Here is a 22,931-nt window from a genome sequence, read left to right as displayed (position 1 = left end):
AGATGATAATGAGAAGCGGTGAATAAACTCTCCATTCTTACATGATACAGACTTGAACTTTGCTGACGGGACCACATGCAGCAAGGTCAGGAGTGTGATGAAGTATAAGTTTTGAAGGAGAATCTGCAGGAGAGATAGTATAACCCACTGAGTGATAAGTGCTGACAGACTGGCACCCTGATGTTTGAAGTGCTTTCCCTTGCTGCAGAAGTATGTCTCTGATCCTGGTGTGTTATGGCCAGACTCGGTCTGTTTTGAAAGCCTATACTTTCTTCACATGGAGACTCAGAAAGATTCACGCTGAATGTATTTAACAGAACCCTGAATTTTGGGCCACGGTTAAAGATGAATTTTTAAAGACTTGATATGGCCTTCCCAAAAGGCATTTGTAACAATAATTATAAGCATATGTCAGTACATTTACATTATTATTGTTATATATTTATGTTAACTTTTTTCTAATGCTTCACTATTCAGTTACTATGTTCAGTGCACTACTACTAAAGAATAAAAGCATTAAGTTATGATTTCAAAAGAACGATAGAACAATAACACTGAGGAAGTTCGGTCGTCTTTTAGTGCTTAACAAATTGGGAGCATTATTCAATCTGTCCGGGCAGGCTCTTGTGCGGTTCCTGTTCTTCTCTGTTTCTTTCCTGTGGGTTTAGCTTGTGAGCGCTCCCAGTATGGCCACACAGGGAGAGAAACTGAAATATGTGAGTGAGACCCAGAGCATGAGGTAGAAGATGAAGTGAAATGTCCTGGGACTTTCCAGAAGAAAGTTGCTCTGCTCTTTACCCAGATCCTAGCGACAGAAGTAGCATCAGAAGCTAGACACGGATGGTTTAACTAATATGGGGTCTTATGAAAAGGTAGCAATAGGTTTTCAATTTTTTTTTAAAAAATCAGTTTACTTCAGTTACATTTGCAAATATATATATATATATATATATATGTCAAATGAAAAGAATTACAAGCTTTGTAAATAAAAAACCTTGGGAGAGAGGAAACAGATTTTTCATTTTTAATACCTTTCATTTCTAGTCTATGACTGTGACAATTTCCCTCTCCCATTTCTTGTATCTCCAGGACAGCAATATTCTGTCACATTTTCAGAAGATTTCTGGAACCTGACATGGCAATTCTATCATCTAGCCTGGTTCTTCCGCAGCCACTGATGGGAACGCTTCAGTGCTTTGGAAGACAAGGCGAGGCAGGCATATAACCCTTCATAGCATATAGGACTAATCAGGCCTCTCTTTAACTACTCAAATACAGAGAGTATATCTGTATAGAAAACAGAAGAAAATAATGTTTTCATTTTGATTAATAACAATAGTAAAGCACTAGCAGACATGTCGATGTGTCAGTTTTCAGTGATTTGCAGCCGTGCTCCCCTCCATTGGAAACACTGAGAAGTAACTTACAAGTGCTTTCATTACCAGCATCCCAAAGGATGGCTGCCTGCACTTTCATTCCTTCCTACTTGGATGAACATGCACTAGGCTGCATGTTTTAGCTATGCAATCAGAAAGCATGTGCTCCTCAGAACCACTGGGTCATTCTTGCAGACGGTGGACACTGAATGAAAAAGACATCAAGGAAGTAGAAATGTTGTCTTGATATTTTTATACTAGTTTAGTAAAACATTGCCTATATTTTCCCTTTGCTTCGCAGGCTTGCTGTGAGAGGCAGGCTCCCATTGTCTGCCATCACATTCCAGCTGTAGCACTGCCATTTGTAACTTTTCAGTTCTTGGCCTTGTTTCTTTTTATCATGGAATCCCTTTCGCGTAGCATGACATTTTCTTTCGTTTCCTCTCAAGTGAGAACACCATTGCAATAAGGACATGTACACCTAGCATTGCTAATGTACTTTCCCCTTTCAGTAGCAGGAGGATAACCCAGCCACCGGACGGACTCATTCCTTTACCTCCTATGTCAGGGGACCCTGCTCAGACATGTCGGGGTTTTATGATGGTTCAGCAAATGATACACAGTGAAGGGTGTTATGTAGGGAGTGACTATGCATAGACCTGGAACTGGAGAAACAAAAGTGCTTGTGCTAGTAATGTTTTTTGTTGGTTTTGGAAGCATTTGTTTGGTCTGGGTATAGCCAAACAGATAAAGAAGTGATCGCATAGATCTACATTTATTCCTCTCATATAGGATCTGATACTTAACCACAGTCAGCAGAAGGGGCTTAGCGGCTCAGGTTGGTAGTTTCACTTTCTGGTGCTTGCCGTTTCTCTCTGTTGGTTGTTCAAGTAGCTTCAAGTGACCCGGCTTCTATTTTTCAGGTACCTAAATGGAATGGAGGTGAGTCTGAACCTTAGAGATATTGTCAATTATTTTTACACTAAATTTTTTAAAGACAGGCTTTTCTTTTGTTCAAATTATCTGAATGAATGTGCTCACTAATAGTTCTGTCAAGACAATTCCAAACTGGAACTAAGACAATAAATATAATATTTTCGTACTAGTGAACATAAGTATCACCAGTATTACAGGGTCGTGATGGTCATGATCCTTTTCTACCTAATTAGTGCAACTCCAGTGCCAATATACCAATATACTGATTACTCTCTGCATTACTCTCATACAGCTCCACAGTGGAGACTTTGTAATGAATCTTTATTATAGATCTCTGCTACTTTCACTAAAAATGTGAAGACATTCAGTAAAATACAAGGAAGTTAATTGCTGGGAAAAGAATGAAGAAGGAAAATGAGAATGATTTACCAGATAATCAATACATGCAACTGTAAGCTTTTCTAAAGTATTGATCATCACCATTTAGGGGAAAAAATATTGCATTTTCACATTATCATGTTTAGAAATTGTATGATCTAAAGAAGCTTGAAAATCTTCAAAGATATTGAACATTGGCAATAGTATTCCCATAGGTAATAGTATCCTTACCAATTTATATATTTGATCTAAGTAGAAATGTATCTTCTTAGAAAAGGTAAGTTAGCATTCATCTGTAATGTGTGTAGATTTTAGCACCTGGAATCTTCAGGTTTTATTTCTCTACATTAGATTCAGTACAAAGCTTTTACGTTCACTCCTGCAACTCATTTGCTCAGGAGAATCAATTTGCCTGATGGATGCCCCTCATGTTATGAGACACCTCTATGCCTTTCCAGAGATCCAGTTCATCTCTGTGAAAACAGAATTAGGCTGTCAGTGTGCAGTTGTTTAAAAAAAGCTCCATGCTTTACCGATGTGGTGGGTAAGATCATGACATAGTTTACAGATCTACACAGGATTTTAGAAGGAATTCATAGGGATTCCCATGGGGCTTGACCTTGTTGACAGTGTTATTGACATAACTCATTTTCCTCTGTTACATGATGGAAATCTAAAATGTACCCTTATTAAATAGTCTTGTCACATTGTAGGAGGGTTACAACTTCTTTCTTTTTTTTTTTTTTAATTTATTTTTTTTTTATTAACAAACACATTTTCCTATTAGGGGAATTTTCTGTGGACAGAAATGAACCAACTATTTGATGCATCATGTGCGATTAAGAAATATTTCAAACAAAAGATTCTGGAATATATTTCCTACTTTTTCTTGGTGAGGAGGGTGAAAAGGAAAAAAAAATATGAGTGTAATTCTGTTTTTAATTAAGATGCTTCTGCTGTGACGATATAACAATTATAAAAAGCTCTATAGGAACTGAAACTGAAAACTGCAGAGAAGGCTAAGTTTTACACTATGATTCTTCTCAGTATTGCACAGCACAAATTTAGTGCACAGTTTAAAAAAAAACAAGTGAACTGCTAATCAATGACACCACTTGTGATTTTCTATCCTTGTGAGTGCTTCTGAAGAGCCACTAGGTATATTATGGACATTATTTTGCAACAAACTTTGTGCCTCTGTAATTGGTCACTATTGTGCTGACTTTTTCCTTTTACACCAAAAAAGAACCATGGCCCCACATTAAAATTAAAAAAGATATAAAAAATACATTTCAGATTATATTGGCATAGTGTATTGAATGTCTTCCCAGAGCTACGTCCCAGAATCTATCTTGTTTTGCAGTGATAGTTTATAATTAAACTTCTTGTTCCCTGGAGGCCCTTTGTTTTGGCTTTCTAAAAGTGAAAACGCAATGTGATAGATGTGCCTTTGTTTTTTTCACCTCAGATGATTGGAACAAATGTCCAGATTTGCCTAAATTACTGCCAACATGTAATCTTTAAAAAATAATAAAAAAAAGAGCTGTTTGTTTATTTGAAGGAATTCTGCCAGTATTTGGAAGCAACATAAATGCAAGAACAAATGGTCATTTAATGATTTTAAAGCACTAGAATTGTATTTATTGGCCTATTGTTTGTGCTAATTTGAACTGTTGTCATGACGTTATTCTTCTTAATACAACACACAAATATGCAGTTAATATCCTGAAGATTTTTTAAAAGGATGTTGCCTTGTCAGATGTCATTTGGAGCTGGCTTTGTTGTGATAGTTGTGTGCGTTAGATTGTCTTTTGCTTGGGTATTGCTCCTATAGTCAACTCACACAGGGCAATCAGCTCAGCCCATTTCCACTTGCAATTCCATTAAACCTACTTCACCAAGCCTGAAGTGCTCCTTCCTCCACATCCTTCTGCAAGTGCTCTTCACAGAGATGGTCTGCAGCTTCCCGGCAGCGGCACTGAGCAAAGTCCAGCCCAACAGGGCTGAACAGGGCTGTCAGAAGTATAAAACAAGGTCCACGGTTTGGCTGATGGGCTTGAATGATTTTTGTGAAGACATGTTAGCTCAATACCTCGCTGACGCATGAGTTCCCAGCCTTGGCTGTGGCAGATGGCATGTTACTGTCGGAAAGGCCAACGGCCCCCTTCTGGAAGCTCTGCTTTTCTTTTGAATGCTCCAATTAGTGGAATTAATGCATAAGGGTTTTACAGGCAACATCCTGTCTGGAACCACTTGTTGGACAAGGCTGAACTAGAAGATACACTCAGGGTCGGGGTTAAGTCTGACACGCAGGAAAGAAGGAGAGGGGTTGTTGCAAAGTTCTGAAATTTTCTGTCCACCAGCTTGGATATCAGGCTGGGCCAGACCCCATCAATGCATCCTGTAGTTCATTACTTGCACCTACTGGATTTTAAAAATTAAAATAGGCTTTTTGAGAGTGACTAAGCTCCATCAGTTGTGGGTTTTTGTTTAGTTGGTTTTTTGTTTTGTTTTGTTTTTCTGTCTTTGGATATACCAAAGAGCCATAGCTTACTGTCTTGCAGCAGTAGTTCTCTAGATTAAACCATCAGTTTAGAATTGGGCTCTAAACACGAGCATAGAGGGCTTGGGTGTCCTGTGAGTGAGTTTGATAATCTCCTTGGATAAGACAATCCACCAGCTGTGGGTATGCATGCTCCCATTCCACTTTTACTATGTGGATAATGAATAATTCCTGTTTCATCTAGATGTTCCTCCAATTTTGAAAGGAAGACTAACAAGAGGCAATAATACCTCCCGTACCAAGCACCATGGTCTCCCAGGTGTAGGCTTGCACCGGTCCAGCTTGGCACAGCCAAAGGCAGATGCAGTGGTGGTTTGGGGCAGCACTTATGGGAAGAGGTGCTGGCCTCGAGCTGGCTCAGGAGGCCTCATCCTTTCTTGGTCTTATTTACCCTTCATCTCCCGCAGTGCTCTTCCACTGCACAACATCCCCAGCTATCCTACAGACTAGTGCTCGCCCTTTGCAATGGCACGTAACTGCTCTACAGGCAGCACCGCTCAGGTCCCTGTCCTCGCTGGCTTCCTCAAGCTGCCGAGGTTGTCCTTGACAAATGCCATTTAATCCAAGGCATGGGAATATTGAAAAAGGAACATTATGAAGAGTCACTACTGAAAGCTGGTTGCTATCTGTTTGAGATCACAGAGGATCAAATCAAATACGAGATTGTCTTGTAGATGAGGTAATAATATACCTAGTGATCTTGAAATGTTGATCTGGCATTGTTTCCCAGCCTGGTTTCTGAGCTGAGGCAGATGCCTCCTGCCCCCAGAGTTAAGCAATTGCCGTTGCACAGGGCGCTGAACTCTGCATGACCAGTTTGAAGGATTTCTCAACTGCGGCGTCCTGCACCAGAGCCTGATTCCAATTAGGTTGGGAGCACAATTCCAGACACATGTATTTGGTTCAGCAAATGCTATTTGTTTGTTGGGTGATGATGTTTTTCTAAGCTTATGCTTTATTCATAGAATGAGTGACATTTCTGCAAGAGGTGGTGATGCATCTCTAGGGCTTAGCTTTTTTCTGGTTTTGGAAATACACATCAAACGGCTGTGGCAACACACATTAGATAACATATGTATGAGTAAAATTGCAGTGATAACCAGGGATTTATGAATTAAATTAAACAAATATAGACACTAGGTTTTAAAAAACCCATGGCATTACCATAATGAAAGAAATAATTTTAGTTCAAGGGTGGACTAGATCTCATTTTAAAATTTATTTTTATTATTTTTATTATTTTATAATATTATATTTCATATTATATTTTTATAATATTAATTAAACATTCAATTACCTATGGGATTTAAATGCACACCTTTTAAAACAAAATGTAGAAATATGAATATTTAAAGAACACATTTCAAGATCACTAGGTATATTATTACCTCATCTACAAGACAATCTCGTATTTGATTTGATCCTCTGTGATCTCAAACAGATAGCAACCAGCTTTCAGTAGTGACTCTTCATAATGTTCCTTTTTCAATATTCCCATGCCTTGGATTAAATGGCTTTCACTGAAGAAGTTCAGTGGCCCAAATGACAGCATTTGAATCCTGAATGTGTTGGTTCTCTCTTCCTGATTTTCCTTTGGCCTGTTTTCAGATCAATAGTGTGACAGTAGATAAGCTTCAGGGGAAAAAAATAATAAAAAGAACCTATATTTCAGCATGTTACCCCAATAATTCTGTTATGCAGCATCAAAAGAACAAAGCTGTGTGTTTCTCCAGTGCCTGAGAAGAATACCTTTTTCAGCCCTTGCCTCTCAGAGATTTATATTCCTGTGGGAACGGAAGTAATACCAAAGGCAGCGGGTTTTGAGTACAGCTGTAGTTATCATTAAGAGAGATAAGTATTTGAAAAAATTTTACTATTTCAGCCATGCTTTGATATCAAAGGTATCTTGTGTGAAAAACAGAACTATGCCAACAAAAATATAGATGACCACTGATTGGTACATTCTACTTATTTTTTTTTTTAAAGCCTCTCAAATGTACTTGATTTTTAATATTTGAGAAATACTATCATAATAAGCTGGAAACTCATGCTCAGGTGCTGTGAATCACAATAAATCCCTACAGAACAGGGCACATATACATACCTTGTATACCTATATCTAAGTATGCACAAGTTACTTTTATGTGATTATTACATCACTGATCTCCTTAGACTCTTAAGGATATAACAACAATGCAGATCACTTTAAAACCACTTTTACATCAGCAACCAAAAGTTTAGATCAAATACATTGAAAGAAATACAGAAAAGTGAGCATTGCTGAGATTATAGAGTTCACACATTACAAAGCAGTACAGTGTATAGTCTCTGTTTATACTAAACTTTCCTTACCTAGTAATGTGAACTTACAGAAAAGCTTTATACAGGGTCTAAAAGCCTGGAAAATAGTTTGAACAGTTTGAAGTACTGCCTTCAGCTTTCACAGATTACATGAAGAAGTGCAGTCACCACACTGAAGAAGGTGCTCAATAGCGTCTGCAGGACTGACCAAAGCAATGAAATCTATGTCCTGTGTACATGATGAAACATTAAAACATAGCTGAAAGAAAGCTAATGTTATATTGAGAGGTTCCATGTCAATTGTACCTCCCGATTCATGCATTAGATTTTCTTTTTTCTTCATAATTTAAGCTGTGCTTTTGCCAAACATCAGTCTCACAACTTTGCGCCCTACACTTTGACAAGAGGCAGTGGTGGAAAAGTGGTGGAAAGTGAAGCTTTAGAAATATTCCCTCTCCTTTTGCTGTTCTCCAAAAGCAAAACTTGGAGACTCTCTGAAGCCACTTGCCAACATTTACTATTAAACTACAGCCTATGTCTACATTTTTTTTTCCTGAATCATATTCAACCAATAGGTCACGTTAATGTCTGCTATCCAGCCCATTAGTCATCTAAGAAACAATGCAACCTAACTGTATTCTGGTTTTTGTATTGCAAAATCTTGTCTGTCTTTTCTTTTTAAATTATTATTTTATTTTTCTGAAGGCAGAGTGGATTCAGACGAGTACCTGCCAAACTTGGAGAGACTTCAGACATAGGTTTCAGTTTTTACCAGTCTCTAGTGCTTTGTGGATCCAGATTCAGGCATTCTAACTTTGAACATACTGGTACTTTTTAGCCATTTAAGGGAGTCAAAAGTCATATTGGCATGGAGGAAAACACAGAAATGCAGCCTATAAGTCCATAAAAGAATGTCATTGCATTACAGCTGTTTTGAAAGCTAAGTACTATAGTTGTCTGTCCCTGCACTTGAGCTTGCCCGGAGTGAGGTAAACATCCGTGTGCTCCAGGGATTACTCATTAAATAAAGCATTACGTTTCAGTACTGAGAAGTCTCTGCTATCCTTCCATTATCTTCTACTTTAAAGACAAATTTACTCTGCATAAAATTAATTTTAATTATGTGGTTTGCTGTGTGTATATGTTGGATACTTTTCAGTTGCTCATGCAGACTGCAGACAAACACATACATATGTGTGTATACTACATTTTCCCTGCTGTAATTAGGTATTTCTGGCACTTTGCAATAGTAAGATCAAAGCCAAATTGTAGCTACCTTTGGAAAATCTTAAAAGAAGCTTGTAATTGAAAAAGGAGGTGTGTAACTTTTCTGTTTTAAAACTTAATGAGGATTTTTTTTTTCCAGAAAGTGTAATGTTTTCCATCATCATTTTAGTGTTAGTTTTTGATAAAAAAAGTCATGGAACTTTTGAATCTGTGTGTTCTTTTGAAACAGCTCTGAAACTCACCAGGCAATCACAGAAGTGTCATTACATTACTATGATCCACTGCAGATACTAAATTGAAACTTGACTTTTGATAGATAGAATCCAAAGAACTAAATAATTTATAATTCTAAATAAGCAAATATAACTAATATGATCCTTTGGAATAGTTACACCTTATGATACTGATTTAAAAATTTGTTGTTGTAAAAGGGAAGGAATGTATTTCTATAGGGCTCACTGTAGTATTGCTATGAGATGTAACCCATCTGAACATTTGCCACTCCTCACGATTCCCTATGTGGGATATTGCTAAAGAAGTTCAATTCTGACAGGCCCTTAAGTTAATGACTATGCATGTATGATGTATAGTTATGAGGTATATAAAGTACAGGTTTTTTTAGTGTTTATATTTGTCTACTAATCCACTAGAATATGACAAACTCAAATAAGGAATCCTTTTCAGAAGCTGTGAGTTTCAAGTTCTGACCTATTGACTTCATGAGAGTATGAATTCTCTGGTGGGAGTAAGATATTCATCATGTCTTAACATAAAGTCCAGGAGTTGAGGAAACTCCTGCCTGGAATAAACAAGTAGCTCATCCAGTCTGCCATTCTGGCACCAAGAGCGGGTAAGACGAGATGTTTCAATGGAAGGCATAAATCTCCACAATTTTACAGTTCTATATTACAAGATGCTGCTTTTTACAGCACTTATACCTTGAAACATGAAGATTAATAGAGCTTATAACTCTATTTCCACAGTCAGTTTATAGTGTAAATCTTAAAGTACATTTCTTAAATTATTTATCCTAACAATTTTGAGAACAGAAGATATTTAAAGATATATTATCGACTTATACAAAAGTAAAACCTGCCCCCTACCCCCTTTATTTCATTTGTAACAGCAGTAAATGTTCTGGATGTGGGAAAACCTGACTATTTCAGTGCAGCAAAATTTTATTTTGCTGCAATGAGAGAGAGGTAGAGTGCCTTGCTAGGGAGAAAGGTGACAGAGCTGCCCAACTATTGGGTACTGGGATGCTTTTTACATCCTACTGCCTGGAGGTATTCACCAAGAACGATGAGTGGGAGCCCTTCTGCTACTGTTGTTGAGCCACTGTTAGCTGTGAAACCTGGAGGGCTCCTTTTTCACTGATCTAAGCTCTGTTTTTGCCCCACCCATGTATTTGCCCACCTTGGCAAAACCTTCTTTGGTTCAATGTTCATAGCTGTTCCTGGATTCTGACCCAAGATTTAGTTCTGAAATGCTACGTCTCATCTTGTGCAGTGACCAGAGCAAGGTATTTTTCTTCGTCAGCAAACACTCGTTGGAGCTGGCCACTACTATCACTTTCTTAATTTCCTCTGACCAATTTTCTCTTAATTTCCCAGCCACTCTTTGAATCTATCATGCAAAGTAAAATAACGAGGTAGCACACATCATACCTCTAACGTTAAAACACTGGGATGATCATCACAACTAAATCAGAGTCTTCTGATTTTTATTGTCCAGTGGGATCTACTTTCTGACTAATATTATGAAGGTGGTGGAAATCAATATGTTGTCACATTGCATTGTCTGTATTGGAAGTGGTTCTTCACACTTAGGGTAGCAGACATACAAAATTGTTTGCCAGATGGTGTTGCAGATGCAAGAATTTTACACAGGCTCAAAGGGAGACTGGACAAGTACTTGAAAGCGATATCTACTTGGAGGTTACAAAATAGACAGGCCACAATTGGCTCAGGAAATCTCCTGAGCTCAAAATAGATGGAGAGAAAGGGGAGCACTAAGGGTGGGGAAATATCATATATAAATGTTCTATTCTTATTCTTCCTCACACTTACTGCTGAAAACAGACTACTAGACTGGATGAGCCTTCAGTCTTGCCATTACAAACATTTTTATATTTGTATTTAAGTAAGGAGTTGTGTGAGAGGGTTTCTCTGGAACAGGAAATGAATGTTGAAGGTGGAGAAAGCCCAGAACTGCTTAAATGTAGAAAATCAGTGGTGTGTTTTGTGATACGTATTGCTAACGAAAGCAAATTGAAAGGCAACTTTAATGTTGAAAGGGGCTCAAATGTGATTATGTTCTCAGTTACTGACTGCATAGGTCTTCACTCTTGCTTTTTTAGCTTTTCCGTCTCACTAATATTATTGCGAGAAACAGATTTCCATTGTTTTCTTCGTGATTTCTCCTGGTAATTCTCCAAGCACATACAGAGGGCGTTTGCTAATCTAGCTGCACATCTCCTATGTCCTACGCATTGCTTTCTAAACCTGTAGCCAAACTTAAGTACCCTAACTTGCACTACAGGACACGTACTATTGATAAACAAAAAAACAATCAGCTTTAGCAACTATGTCTCCTAAAGATGCTCCTCTTTTTCAGAAGGGAGATTGTTATGTGGAACAATTAAAAGGGGCATGGTCAATTCACAGTTCATGAGTCAATTCAGTGACACATCATATTGAAATGTATTAGGCACATAAGGCATTTATTTTAATCTTGTTTTTTTTTTTATTTGTCTCATCCTTTGTTAGGATTGGCCTTGCATGCTGGATTCTTATCTTTTTATTGCTTTGTGCTTTTTAATGTTTATACAAGCTCTTCTGAAAAACAAGAATGTGGCTGAGGTGCCTCTGAAGGACTGGAGATGCCAAGGTTTGAGTGGGCTTTTTGAATTGACTCACTCTGCATGTCCTGACTGAGCTGGGTTATAACTTGTAAATATCACTGGAAACAGCCTACTTTTTATCATCATTTGTCTGGCAGAATCATTGTTGTAAAAAAAGTAGTTTTTTAAAAAAGTTATTTTTATAGGTATCATTATTGCTATTTTAAATATGATGAGTATCTATGATGATGGTGAAAATTATAGCTGTCCTTACTCCTCAAATTGATCTACTTAATATTAAGAAGAACAAAATTCTGCTGCAGTGTTTTTCTTTGCATATTTTAATGTTTTGGCAGATTCTATCAGCCACAGACTTCTATCAGCCGTCTGAAATAACTGCTTGCTGATCATTAGAGTGATTACAACCCATGAGCTTATAGATACTCTGGAACCTGGCAAGAAAAAATGCTGCAATAAGGTGTTTTTCCAGAAAATCAATCTGAAAGAGCAACTGCTTTTTGCCCTCTCCCAGTTTGTTAATGGTTGAGATGATAGTAGTTTAGCAATAATGTTCTTGGTATTTATTACTTGGTAATTATTACTCTTTGTTCTTTTTAGGTGATGCTTTCAGAGGGGCTTTTTTTTTTCTTTTTTCTTTTCTCCCCATTAATGGTGCTTCTGTCACAATATGTCTTAGTCAATCACAGATCTCCAGAATAACAGAACTTAAGTTTACATGTATGTGTCTATGTTTTTCCTGGGTTCCAAAGAAATGTGACTGTTCTGTGTATCCTAGAAAGGAAGTTGTGAGACCTCATTTTATATTGCACGTTGCACAGTAAGAATTAGCGCTGAGCGCTTTCTGTGCCTCAGGAGGAGCGCAAAGCAGCTGTAGTGGGACTAAGGGTCTAGACAGCTGATTTCTTTGAGGGCAGAGGATCATCAGAACAACAGAGAAAATGTTTGATAGCTTGTCAATTCATGACCCTAAGGTCCAAGAGACTTCCATTTCCCCAGACAAATGCTGATCCCCATTAATATGAATGGTTGAACTTCATTTGACATCAGTCAGTCCTGTGTTTGAGTGCAAGTACGTTATTCCCTGTGCCACTAATGCAAGTCACATACCCCCGCCAAGCAGACATGGGAAGCAGAGTTTCCAGTAGTCATTGTTGCTTTTGCAGTACTGTGTGGAGATGGTCAGTAGGCTTATTCCTCTGTAACTGTGTTCCATGCTTGAGTATCTTCAAAGCATTTGTTGCGTTTTATAAAGTTCATCTTTACTTTTGTGTTTGTTTATTTAGAACTGATGTACTGTGTCAGGTAGCCCATTTGGCTGGGTAGGAAGAAGCATCTCATGTTTAAGGTCATGGCGTTGATAACTATTAATTCATATACTCTGATTCTACTCCTTATTCACTTCAAGTTCTCCTAAGATGGCTACTGAGTACATTTAGCATCAGCTTCCTCAGCTGTGACACTGGAATAGTAGAAATACATTTCCTTTGCAAAGACCCAATGATGTATGTACTGCTTGCTGTATATTTTAAATTGAACACATGGAAGATATTTTGTAAGTTTTAAACCCAAAAATCTTACTAGTATTTTATTCCCCTCCAGGCACAGGAATTTGAGTTTTGTGTTGCAGATTAAATATATATATATATAAAACCCCCAAGAATTAATTTGTGCAACAGGTTATTATGTAACTACTCATCACAGAGGTGGTTACTGTTTAGTTTGCTGAAGGACCCTAGGACCACAGTTCCTTTTGAACAGCTGATATCTAGTTTTTCTCATGATTTTTTCCTAGTAGTTCTGTTTTGCTGGTTCCTTGTGAATAAACTGCCCTTCACAGGGTCTGTCCATGTAGGGCTTTTGTATAATGCTTGCTCATTTAGTTAGTTGTTATATTTGTAAGCTCCAGCTGCAGCCATCACTCTCTAAATCTGTCATTGAAGGATTTTGTTTTAAATTCTGCCTGGCTTTGTTTTCAGATGTCTCTGAATTCCTCCCTGTGTTGAATCACAGCTGTGAAAAGAGAAATCTACCTCTTTAATTCGAGGGGTCAATGGCATAAAAGCACTAAAGCCTGGTGGGGAATAGCTTAAAGAAGATAGTTAATCATGATGATCCCATGGGGTTTCATAAACTTACATAGGGTTCATCTGACATGAAGAGTCCTGGCTATCTTCAAGACCTGGTTTCTTTGGGGGGTGCCTGTTTTACCAGGGATTGGGATCCTCTATAGAACAAGCACCTGTGGTGGATGTTTGCCACCTGCTCAGCTGTGGCTATGGAAACACAACTTAATCCTTCTCCACCACATCCCTTCTCGAGCTAAGCCGGTGTGGAGGCCAAATCCTTTCTAGTTGTTTCTTTCCCCACAACCTTGAGAAGCATTTAATGCAGTAACTACAATGGCTTCCACTTGATCCAACTGGGAGATAATAGACTGGCAGGAAAGAATTGCTAATTTGGGCAGAAAAGAGAGGTCAGGCTGGAACATACAACTGATATGTTGTTTTCTGGGTGAGCAGAACTCTGTGTGGCTTGGTTTGGGTGTCAGCCGTCCATCCAGCAGTATTTCTCACATAGCTTCCTCTTCTAGCTCCAATAGGGGAATCCTGAAAGAAATCCCCTTCTTGTCTCATCAGTGCAGACAAAAGCATTATTTTGAATACAGTGTCAATAATTTTGACACTTGGTTCTGTGTTTAGTTCTCACAGGATGGGCAAACCAGGATGGTGTGGGTGAACATTATGTAGCAGCCTTGAGATATTGAATAAAGTCCTGTATCTAATGCAGCGTGTGTACTTCCCTCGTCTTGAGCACACTTGGTATTCTTGGTACAGGCATTTATGATCTGCTTGTGAATCAGCTGTTGAATTACCACAGCTTTTGGTCAGTTTTATAAAAGAAAAACATTCCTGATTTCAGTCAGATTTCAGTAGTAAAGGACTTGATTTGTGAGCAGGTCAGGTGGGTGTTGCCCTCATCGGATGAGTCCTTGGAAAGCTAGGGGTGATCACTGGAGATTAGGAAAAGCCATTTGATGGCTGCCAGAGCCTTAAGTTGGTCAGTGGAAAGGTGTTGGAGTTGCTGAAGAGCTTCAGTGTGTGATCCAGTTCAGCTATTCCTCTATTCATTAGCTGTTAAAAGAACTAATAGAAAAATTTAGGTTGGGAAGGGATATCAGGAAGTCATGTGGTCCCATCTGCAGCTCAAAGGAGGGATAACTTCAGCTTTGGATCAGATTGCTCAGAGCTACACCCAGTAGAGTTTCAGATGTCTGCAAATATGGAGAATCCACAGCTTCTCTGAGCCCCTGTTCCAGTGTTGACCATCTTTGTAGGGCATGGAGCCTCAGGATTCCCTCAAGATTGAGACTGCCTCATTGTCTTAGGAAGCAAGTGTTTACTGGGGAAAAGGAAAGTAGAGGTGGTGTTTTACATCCTACCTTTTTTGTGTTAATCTTCTGGTTATGGCAACTCCCCAGCGACTAACTGGTTAATCATCTAAAAAGCTTTGCTATTTTTCAGTGAAGTATTGATTCATCTGTGCACTCTGCGTCCTCACTTTGTCCTCACGAGACAAAGGAAAGTTATTGTGGTTTTAAACCAAAGTGGAAATAGTTCTGCATTGAATGGAGGTGGTGATGCCTGAATTCTTGTTTTCTTTTTCAGTACGGCTATTTCAGATTCCAGGAACTGTCATGCTAGCACCCTTCACAAAGCAGCTTAAAAATAGACCAGCAAAACAACTCTGTTGCACCAAATACAAATTGATTTCTGCTGCAACACAAGCAGAAAGTTCTCTTATGGTGTGATAGCAGCATGTTTTAACCCTTGAAAATGGTAAAGTTGGTGCTCAGTGACCACAGGACCATTAAAGCTTTGATAACCTGCCATCTGGACTCACACTGGCCGCGCATTACTCCTGATGCAGCTCTGTGAAGTTCTTGTTTATGGAAAATGAAACCGTGACTGCTTGTAATTTTCTGCAGTTTGCACCAGGGCTTAAATCAAGAGTAAAACACTGGAAGAAGTGGTATGTGAGTCACGGATCTCACCACAGAAATCACAGCCAGCAGTCTGTAGTCCCTGGTGAGAAGGGTGGCTGGGTGACTAAGGCATTGCCTGGACATGGAGGGGATGTGGGTAGTGGTCCTAACTACTGGTGTGACCTTACATGAGTGATGTCATCTCCTATGGTAACATTAAAAACAAATCACTTAACTCATAATGACAAGGATAGAGGATAGACAATAGAGGCATTAAAGGTTTTAAAGTGCTCAGCAGCTGTGGTGATGAGTACCTGAGGGAAACCCATCAAGAGAAATAGGTCCACATTAAGTTAGTGAATTGTGTAAGCTTACAAATGGGATGTGTTATAGTGGCTCTGCTGATTCCCTGTCACACATCCTCCAAATGCAAATGAAATACAGCATTTAAAAAAAACTAGGAAGAAAGCAAATGCATTCAGCCTAACAACAATAGTAACTGGGTTAATGTGCCAACACAGATCACTGCACAGCAGTGTACATGTTCATATGTATATCTTCTTACATATTGCCTGCACAAAATGTTGATCCAAAATTAGTTGGACAATGGACAAATAAACCCCCCTTCTCCAACAGAGTTTAAGTCTATAGTCATGAATTATTAAATCAAAATTGTTGGAAGTAAAATCAGGCATGTCTACCCCCATACTGTAGTATATCTAGTAAAGCCCTGCCAAATATGCCCTGCAGAATTCAGACAGTGCATCAAATAATGAGCCCATACATCGATGAAAAGAATGCTATGAAAATATGCCAGTGCATATAGCAAAAACATATTTGATCAAAGCCCAGCTGCCATATGAAGTGCACGTTTTTTAACCATCACTAAACTGTATTAGCCTGAGTTCTTCTGAAAACTACCAGATCAGACTTCTACACAGCTGACAATGAACTAAGTAATACTGGCAGTGAATGAAACATCCTATTAGGATTAGTGCAATAGAAATAATTCAAAAAATCGTTAATTATATTAAGATGACAAGTACAACATGCAGTTGCCTGTCTTTAATATTTGTAACATTCTAGTTTTCTCTGAGTCCCGTAGGCAGCTTTTAGATACAGCTGGAAAATCTGTGAGTACCTACAAGCATTTAAAAAAAAATCTGAATCTAGTTGGCAATACATTTCCATTTACATCTGATACATCTAGCTACAAATTTTAGCACAATAAAGTATTTCTTGAGAAATTAAATTACCATTATATATATATTTGTAAATATAAATCCTCGTTTCTTTATTTTTTTCTTTTAATTTTGGGGAAGGTTTGTTTTGGTTTTTTTCTGATTTTTTTTTTGGTTGGTTTGTTTGTTTGTAGGATCTGCTGGGTTATGATTGTATGGACGGGTTGGGTAGCTGAAAGCAGAACCAAGCTATTTCTGTCTGTACACAGAGTTGGCTGGTTGGTAGTGTCTCTGATGCATGTATAGCTGTAATATGTAATGTATTGTTGTATACGATGCAATGAATGGAGTCAAACAACAGTAGGAACTGCCTTAGCTCTGGATTGTTTGGATCAAGGACAGAAGATCTTGTTCCAAGAAGCTTCTTGGTCCAAGAAGATGCAAGACCTACTTAGATCTATAAATATATCCATGGAGACAGCTCACTGGCTATATGCTTTTAATATGTACTACCATTTACCTTGCTGCTGTATTGTGCCTAGAAGGAAGCCTGGACTTGATTCATGACAAATTTCAGCAGTGCCACACTATCTTCCTATCAAGCTGTTTTTTTCACAACCATGAAAAACACATGGCAGAGCAAGTCTTGGTTCACCTAATCTGTAAATCTGTTCACAGTCATCTGTAAAATACCCCATTGACACCAGTTACTGGTGGCCCCAGAAATACCAGCCAGTCCATACCTCTGGTAATAGAACTGCTAGAGGACTCCACCCCTGCAGATAGTGGAAGGTCTCCTATGAAAGGAGGTACAGAGAAGAGTTTTTCCATAGCAAAAAACTGGCAAGAATCCCTGGAGGTGAAAAAGAGACTGTAATCCTTCCTTTGAGTTGGCCATTGTAGGTATGTATGTGTTTTTTCCAGCAAAAGAATGGTAGTTGCAGGGTCAGTGGTTTAGCTGGCCTGACAGTGCTGCCTGGGGTTAATGCAGGCTTTAGCAGGACAAATACAATCTGTTAGTGTTTAAATGTTCAGGCAGGTCTCCTCAAAATGAGCATTTCTTTTCTCTGACAGCTGTCATGACACTTTTCTGGCTTTTCAGTATTTTCTCAAGAGCAGGCCAAGGCTGTTCCACAGGCAAAGCCTCCTGCAAGCATTCTCTCCCTGTCTACTTTATTCAGAGCTAAGCCAAGCCACCCCAAGTGCTGCAGGTGGTGACAGACATTTCAGAGGAAAATTCTCTGGCTCTCTTCAAAAACCTTCAGATGTCACGGTCCTTGGCACGAAGCAGTTTTCATCTAGTCTACCTTTTCATTAATGTCTTTAGGAATTTCCATCCTACCGCCTTTTTCTTTTCTTGGATACCAAAGTTACACAAGCTGCCTTAGAATCACTTTTCATAGCTTGAGAAGCTTTTTTGGTCTGCTGGGGAAACATGTTGTACTTAAAATAATGTAACACTGAGGTTTGGCTTAGGGTTCCTTTTGATTCTTATGTGTTGCTAAATCGTGCCATACACTGCTTTCTGCTTTGGCTTGTGGGGTTTCTTTTTGCTTTTGGTTTTTTTGCTTGTTTGTTTCATTTGGTTTCGTTCTTTTTAATGATCAGGCATGTAGGGTGTTCTCATGTCAGTCTAAATAAAGAGCCTATGGAAAGCTATGATTACAGATGTAGTATCTGAAGTCACAGTTACTTCCACCAAAAGAATGAAGGAAAAAACCCCACCATCTGAGATGTGTATGCATCTACCTTTAGAGTAAAAAAGCATATAGATATTTATATGTGGAAGATACCAGTTGCACATCTGACTGGTGGGACCTTTTATTCATCTCCCTATCTCTTCTTTGCAATATCATTATAAGATGACAAGTTGCTTTCCATCCCATCCCTTTTCTTGGACAATAGACATTGTGCTTGAGGAACAGCCTATAGAATGTCAAACTGCAGGTCTGATTTTTTTTTTTTTTTTTTTTTTTTTTTTTTTAAGGAGACACAACATACAAAGAACCAGGGTTAGAGAGTAGCCCTTGTTTTATCTTCAGTCTTGGATTTATGCATGTCCAAAAAATACAATGCCACAGATAAAACTGCTCAGAATCACTCTTTCTAGTGATATATAACATGCCTGTGTGCACGGCTGTCTATTTGTCACTTTCTGAAAGGATTATTTCTATGTCTATGTGAAATCTTTGGGTGTAATCCTGACCCCACTGCCACTGACCTGAAAAATATCCTGCTATCTTTGGAGGATAAAGCACTCATTTCCTATGTGTATAATTTTAGGTCCCTGATAGTAAATTTCATGGTCAGATAAGCTCTTCACAGCAGTGTGACACTGACCACTCCATAAAGGTTACCCATTCTTACCAGTGTTTATCTCAAAATGGACTGCCTGCCTTTTATAAATGCTTCCATCAGTAGACTAGCTTCAGAAAGATGCAAACAACTATAAAAAATAAACCAAATAAGTGAGTGAGTGAGTTCATTCTTCATCTCTCATGTTTCACTTTCTTAGTCACCATTTTTATTTAAGCTTGAGTTTATTTTTATGAACAAAAAATCCAGTGTAATCCTCAAACATATTTTCTATCCATTGGAGAGCTTTATTTATTATCAGATGGTCCTCTGTAATAAAAACAGGGTGTTTTTTTTGCTGACCCTTTGTTCCCTCTGTTGCATCCTCCTTGCCACTCAGTCCCTTCATTTTTCTTTGCTCTATTTGGTTCTTCTCAAGTGGGAGTCAGAGCAGAGGTTTTTCTCGCTTTCTAAATACCAGGTTGAATGGATAGAGTATTAATGCTGTGAGGAGCTCAGTAAAGGTAAAACCTGTAAAGCTTTGTAAAACTCATCGTATGCTAGGTTATGCTTCATATGAATCTTTACTGTTCACCTGGGTATTTATCAATAGCAAAGCCTGCTTTAGGGCAAAACCTTATCTTAAACCAGATGTACTAAACCCAATGATTTAAGCAAAGCAAAGCAAAACAAAACAAAACAAAAAATCACCTTCTGTAGGCTCACACAATTTTTCTGATTGTGGCATTGTCTTTTTATTCAGTCATTCCTGCTGTCGTTGGGAAGTGATGTAATACTGATCTGGGTTTTTTGTAAAAAGAAGTATTTTTCTGAATCCTGGAAGCGAACATTTGCTGCACTATAAACAGCACAAAAGCTGATTAATAAATGGCAGAATAGTGGTGAATAATAGTGTTTACCAGTTCTTGGATGGAGTTAGCTTTAAACTAAGATTTCACAATGAAGAGAAAAGCCTCTTCTGCCAAATTATGTATCAACAGACTGTCTATCTAAGGGGTACAAGAACATAGTTTCATTGTACCCTGGATGAATGTCATCTTTGTTATTTAAGAAGTAAATTAAGAATGTTAAGTAAGTCTGGAGATGTAAATTTATTTTTAGTCTATTTTATTTTATAAGCTATTAATCTGACTCACGTCTGCTTTTAGTTTTCCCCCTTACTAACACAGAATATTCAACATCCAGTTCAAGGTTATTGTACAGCTTTGAACCACACACTAGAAAACCATAGTAATTTATCTTTTTGAATACGTATGATAAGTTATAGGTTAGACATCTACAGGTAAATGCATATCTGTATATTTGTAGTTAAAGTAACGTGCCTCAAATTTGTATGCATATATATATATATATAAAGTAAATACATGTATCATATGAGTAAAGAGATAATGTACCTTTCAATAAATTCTATTTGTAGGTGTAGTTCTTTTTATTTCTTTTTGCAGCTAATTAGTTTTAAATCTTTTAAAGCAATATGTTTGTCTAACAGGCCACTCATGCTATGTGGTTGATGTTGCAAGGGGCATCTTTTGGTCTCTTCTCTAGATTTTCAGTACTTGCAATTTGTAACATTGTTATTTGATTCAGTACAACTGAGCCATACCCTTGGGGTAGTCACTTTTCCTGTATTTGCTGCAGGCTGTTTCCATTGTTGTCTTTATCGGAGTACAAAATTCCAAATTTTAAAATGGTTTCAGAAAACTAGTGCTGGAGACAGGCTTGAAATTATCCTCCAATTCTGTGTAGGTTTTTGTTATGGGATTAAACAGAGAGTTACATGAACTACTGTTAAAAATGTGTGCGCTGTAAGATGGGTCACAGTCCTTCCAGCTCCTGGACTTCATGACGCCAGGAGAAGTGGGAAACCTACACAGTATTTGTGAATGTGAGATTTTGCATTTAGATAGGTTTGAGCTGAGTGATCTGAAAAGAGTCCCATAAGCACAGAGCTCCCTACTGTCTCTGTGTCTGAGAAGGCTGAAGAGCTCTGTTTATTGCAACAAAAGGCCTGGAATAAATTATGTTTAGTAAATTGGCTCCAGGTTTTCTTGTTTCAGACAGTAGCTTCGTAGCAATCTGTTTTATAGGCTCCACTAAATCGGACTGGTTGAGGGAGGTGACAACTCATTTCAAGGACGTGGCATCACGCATGTGCCAGTTACTTCCAGCTGCCTCTCTGGCAAGATGGCAGGACACCAGCAGATTGACATCTTGTCTTTTGGCAGTTTTAAGCTACAGCCTGCTACAAATTTAGGAGCCCCAAGGGGAGGTCCTAGGAGGATGGAGCCAGGCTCCTCAGCCTGTCTTCAGCATCACACCCCCCACCCCCATGTGGGGCAAAGAAAAGCTCCTTTATTCCACTGGAATTACCCCTATTTCAGCGAGGTGGATGCATAGCTTCCTTCTCCAGTTGGTCTCACAGGTGATAATTAACACAGTGCAGATATTTCCTTGCTGAAGCCAAGGTGGGAAGGCTGCTTTAGTCTTGGCATTTTTCTTTTCAAACTCTTTTTCCTCATTTATTTTGGGTCTGCTCGTAATGAGGGAGTTTCAGAGTGTGTTGGTGCTTAGCAGAAGTATTGAAAAACTAATGGAAACAACACTTTTTCCTCTTCTGACAACATTCTTCTTACTTTTGAGGGGAGAAAAGGACAGGGGAATTAAATTTTGTTTTAGGTTTTATATTTTATTTCTGTTCCTGGGTCCAGTTACTTCTGAGCAGCGTGACTATGGCTCTTTTCAGCACAGGACACTGATTGACATTGCATATGTTACAAAAAGGAAGGATATTTCCTGAAGATTAATGGCCAGTTAGTTGGTCTGAAGTTCATTAACCTGAGTTAGTCATTAGACTGCTGGAAGGACTCTTTGCGGAAGCTGGAATTATGTTAGAAGATCATCATAAAATAAAAATATATTTGACAATCTGGCTAGATTGCAATGAATCTAGGGCAAGACAGGGTTGGCTTGAGCTCACAGAGAAACTGCCTCCAATATAAACTAACTGCCTTGTGTCAGAAATTAAAGCACACGGTTTTTCACAGACATTATTCAAGCAGAAGAGGAAAGAAGTTGTGGGGGAGGGGGGTGTGTGGCGTGGGGAGAAAAAAAAAAAAATCCACAAAGGAAAGTTCCTATTACCAAAAGAATCTCGTGTGAAAACATCAGGTTGTGAGATGTGGCCAAAGGTCCAAGTTTGTTTCTGGTCCTCTCAATCAAGCAAATGACATGTGTTCAGACATCATTTTTTTTCTATAAGTGGCAGATTTAGTCCTGATTCTTCACTGTACTTTGCCTGGAGAAAAAAAGCCCCAAATCCTCTGGTGAGATCCCTATTGGCTAAGGCCCAGACCCTCAAGCCATGTCTTCACAGCTATTTGCAGTTAGATGGCTCTTAATGGCTTCTTTTTGAAGTGTGGTTTGTCTTCATCATCCCACTGAAGATGAACTGGTGTCTCTTGTCTTAATATAGTCCTCCCCCTCCTCCCTCCCTCCAAAATTAAACTTCTTTACAGTGATATAACCCTATGATAGCCTAGTCAACAACAGTGCCTCATAGTCTGACCACAAATACATGTACTGGCATGGAAGAAGTAAGGGCCTTCTCTAGGATCCTATATACTAATAAAGAGAAGGGAAAGGAGAACCGAAGGAATTTTATGTTTGTTTTCTTTTCTTTCCATGCCATCTCATGAATACGTAGTGGCACTTGGGCAAAAGTCATGCAGTCAGACACTGAATGTGAGGGTTGAGGAAGGGATTGAGAAGAAAGAAGCTCAATGTTCTGCAGTAGGAACGATGCTTTGGG

General features: G+C 38.6%; 1 protein-coding gene across 4 annotated transcripts in view; it reads left to right on the top strand.

The window, feature by feature from the left end:
* The window catches only part of SEMA3D (semaphorin 3D), a 147,995-nt gene that overhangs the window by 20,684 nt on the left and 104,380 nt on the right, over nucleotides 1–22,931 (top strand). Inside the window, exon 1 of one of the 4 annotated variants that reach the window (XM_040595917.1) lies at nucleotides 2,208–2,318. The exons of the other annotated variants lie outside the window; for them this stretch is intronic. The gene's annotated coding sequence lies outside the window, so the exon portion shown is untranslated. Of the gene's footprint in view, nucleotides 1–2,207; nucleotides 2,319–22,931 lie in introns of those variants that run through there. 4 annotated transcript variants of the gene reach the window in all.

This window comes from Falco naumanni, chromosome 5 (assembly GCF_017639655.2).
Source record: "Falco naumanni isolate bFalNau1 chromosome 5, bFalNau1.pat, whole genome shotgun sequence".
Taxonomy (NCBI): domain Eukaryota; kingdom Metazoa; phylum Chordata; class Aves; order Falconiformes; family Falconidae; genus Falco; species Falco naumanni.
The sequence above is the reverse complement of the archived record's forward strand: the minus strand, read 5'-3'. Positions and strand labels throughout refer to the sequence as shown.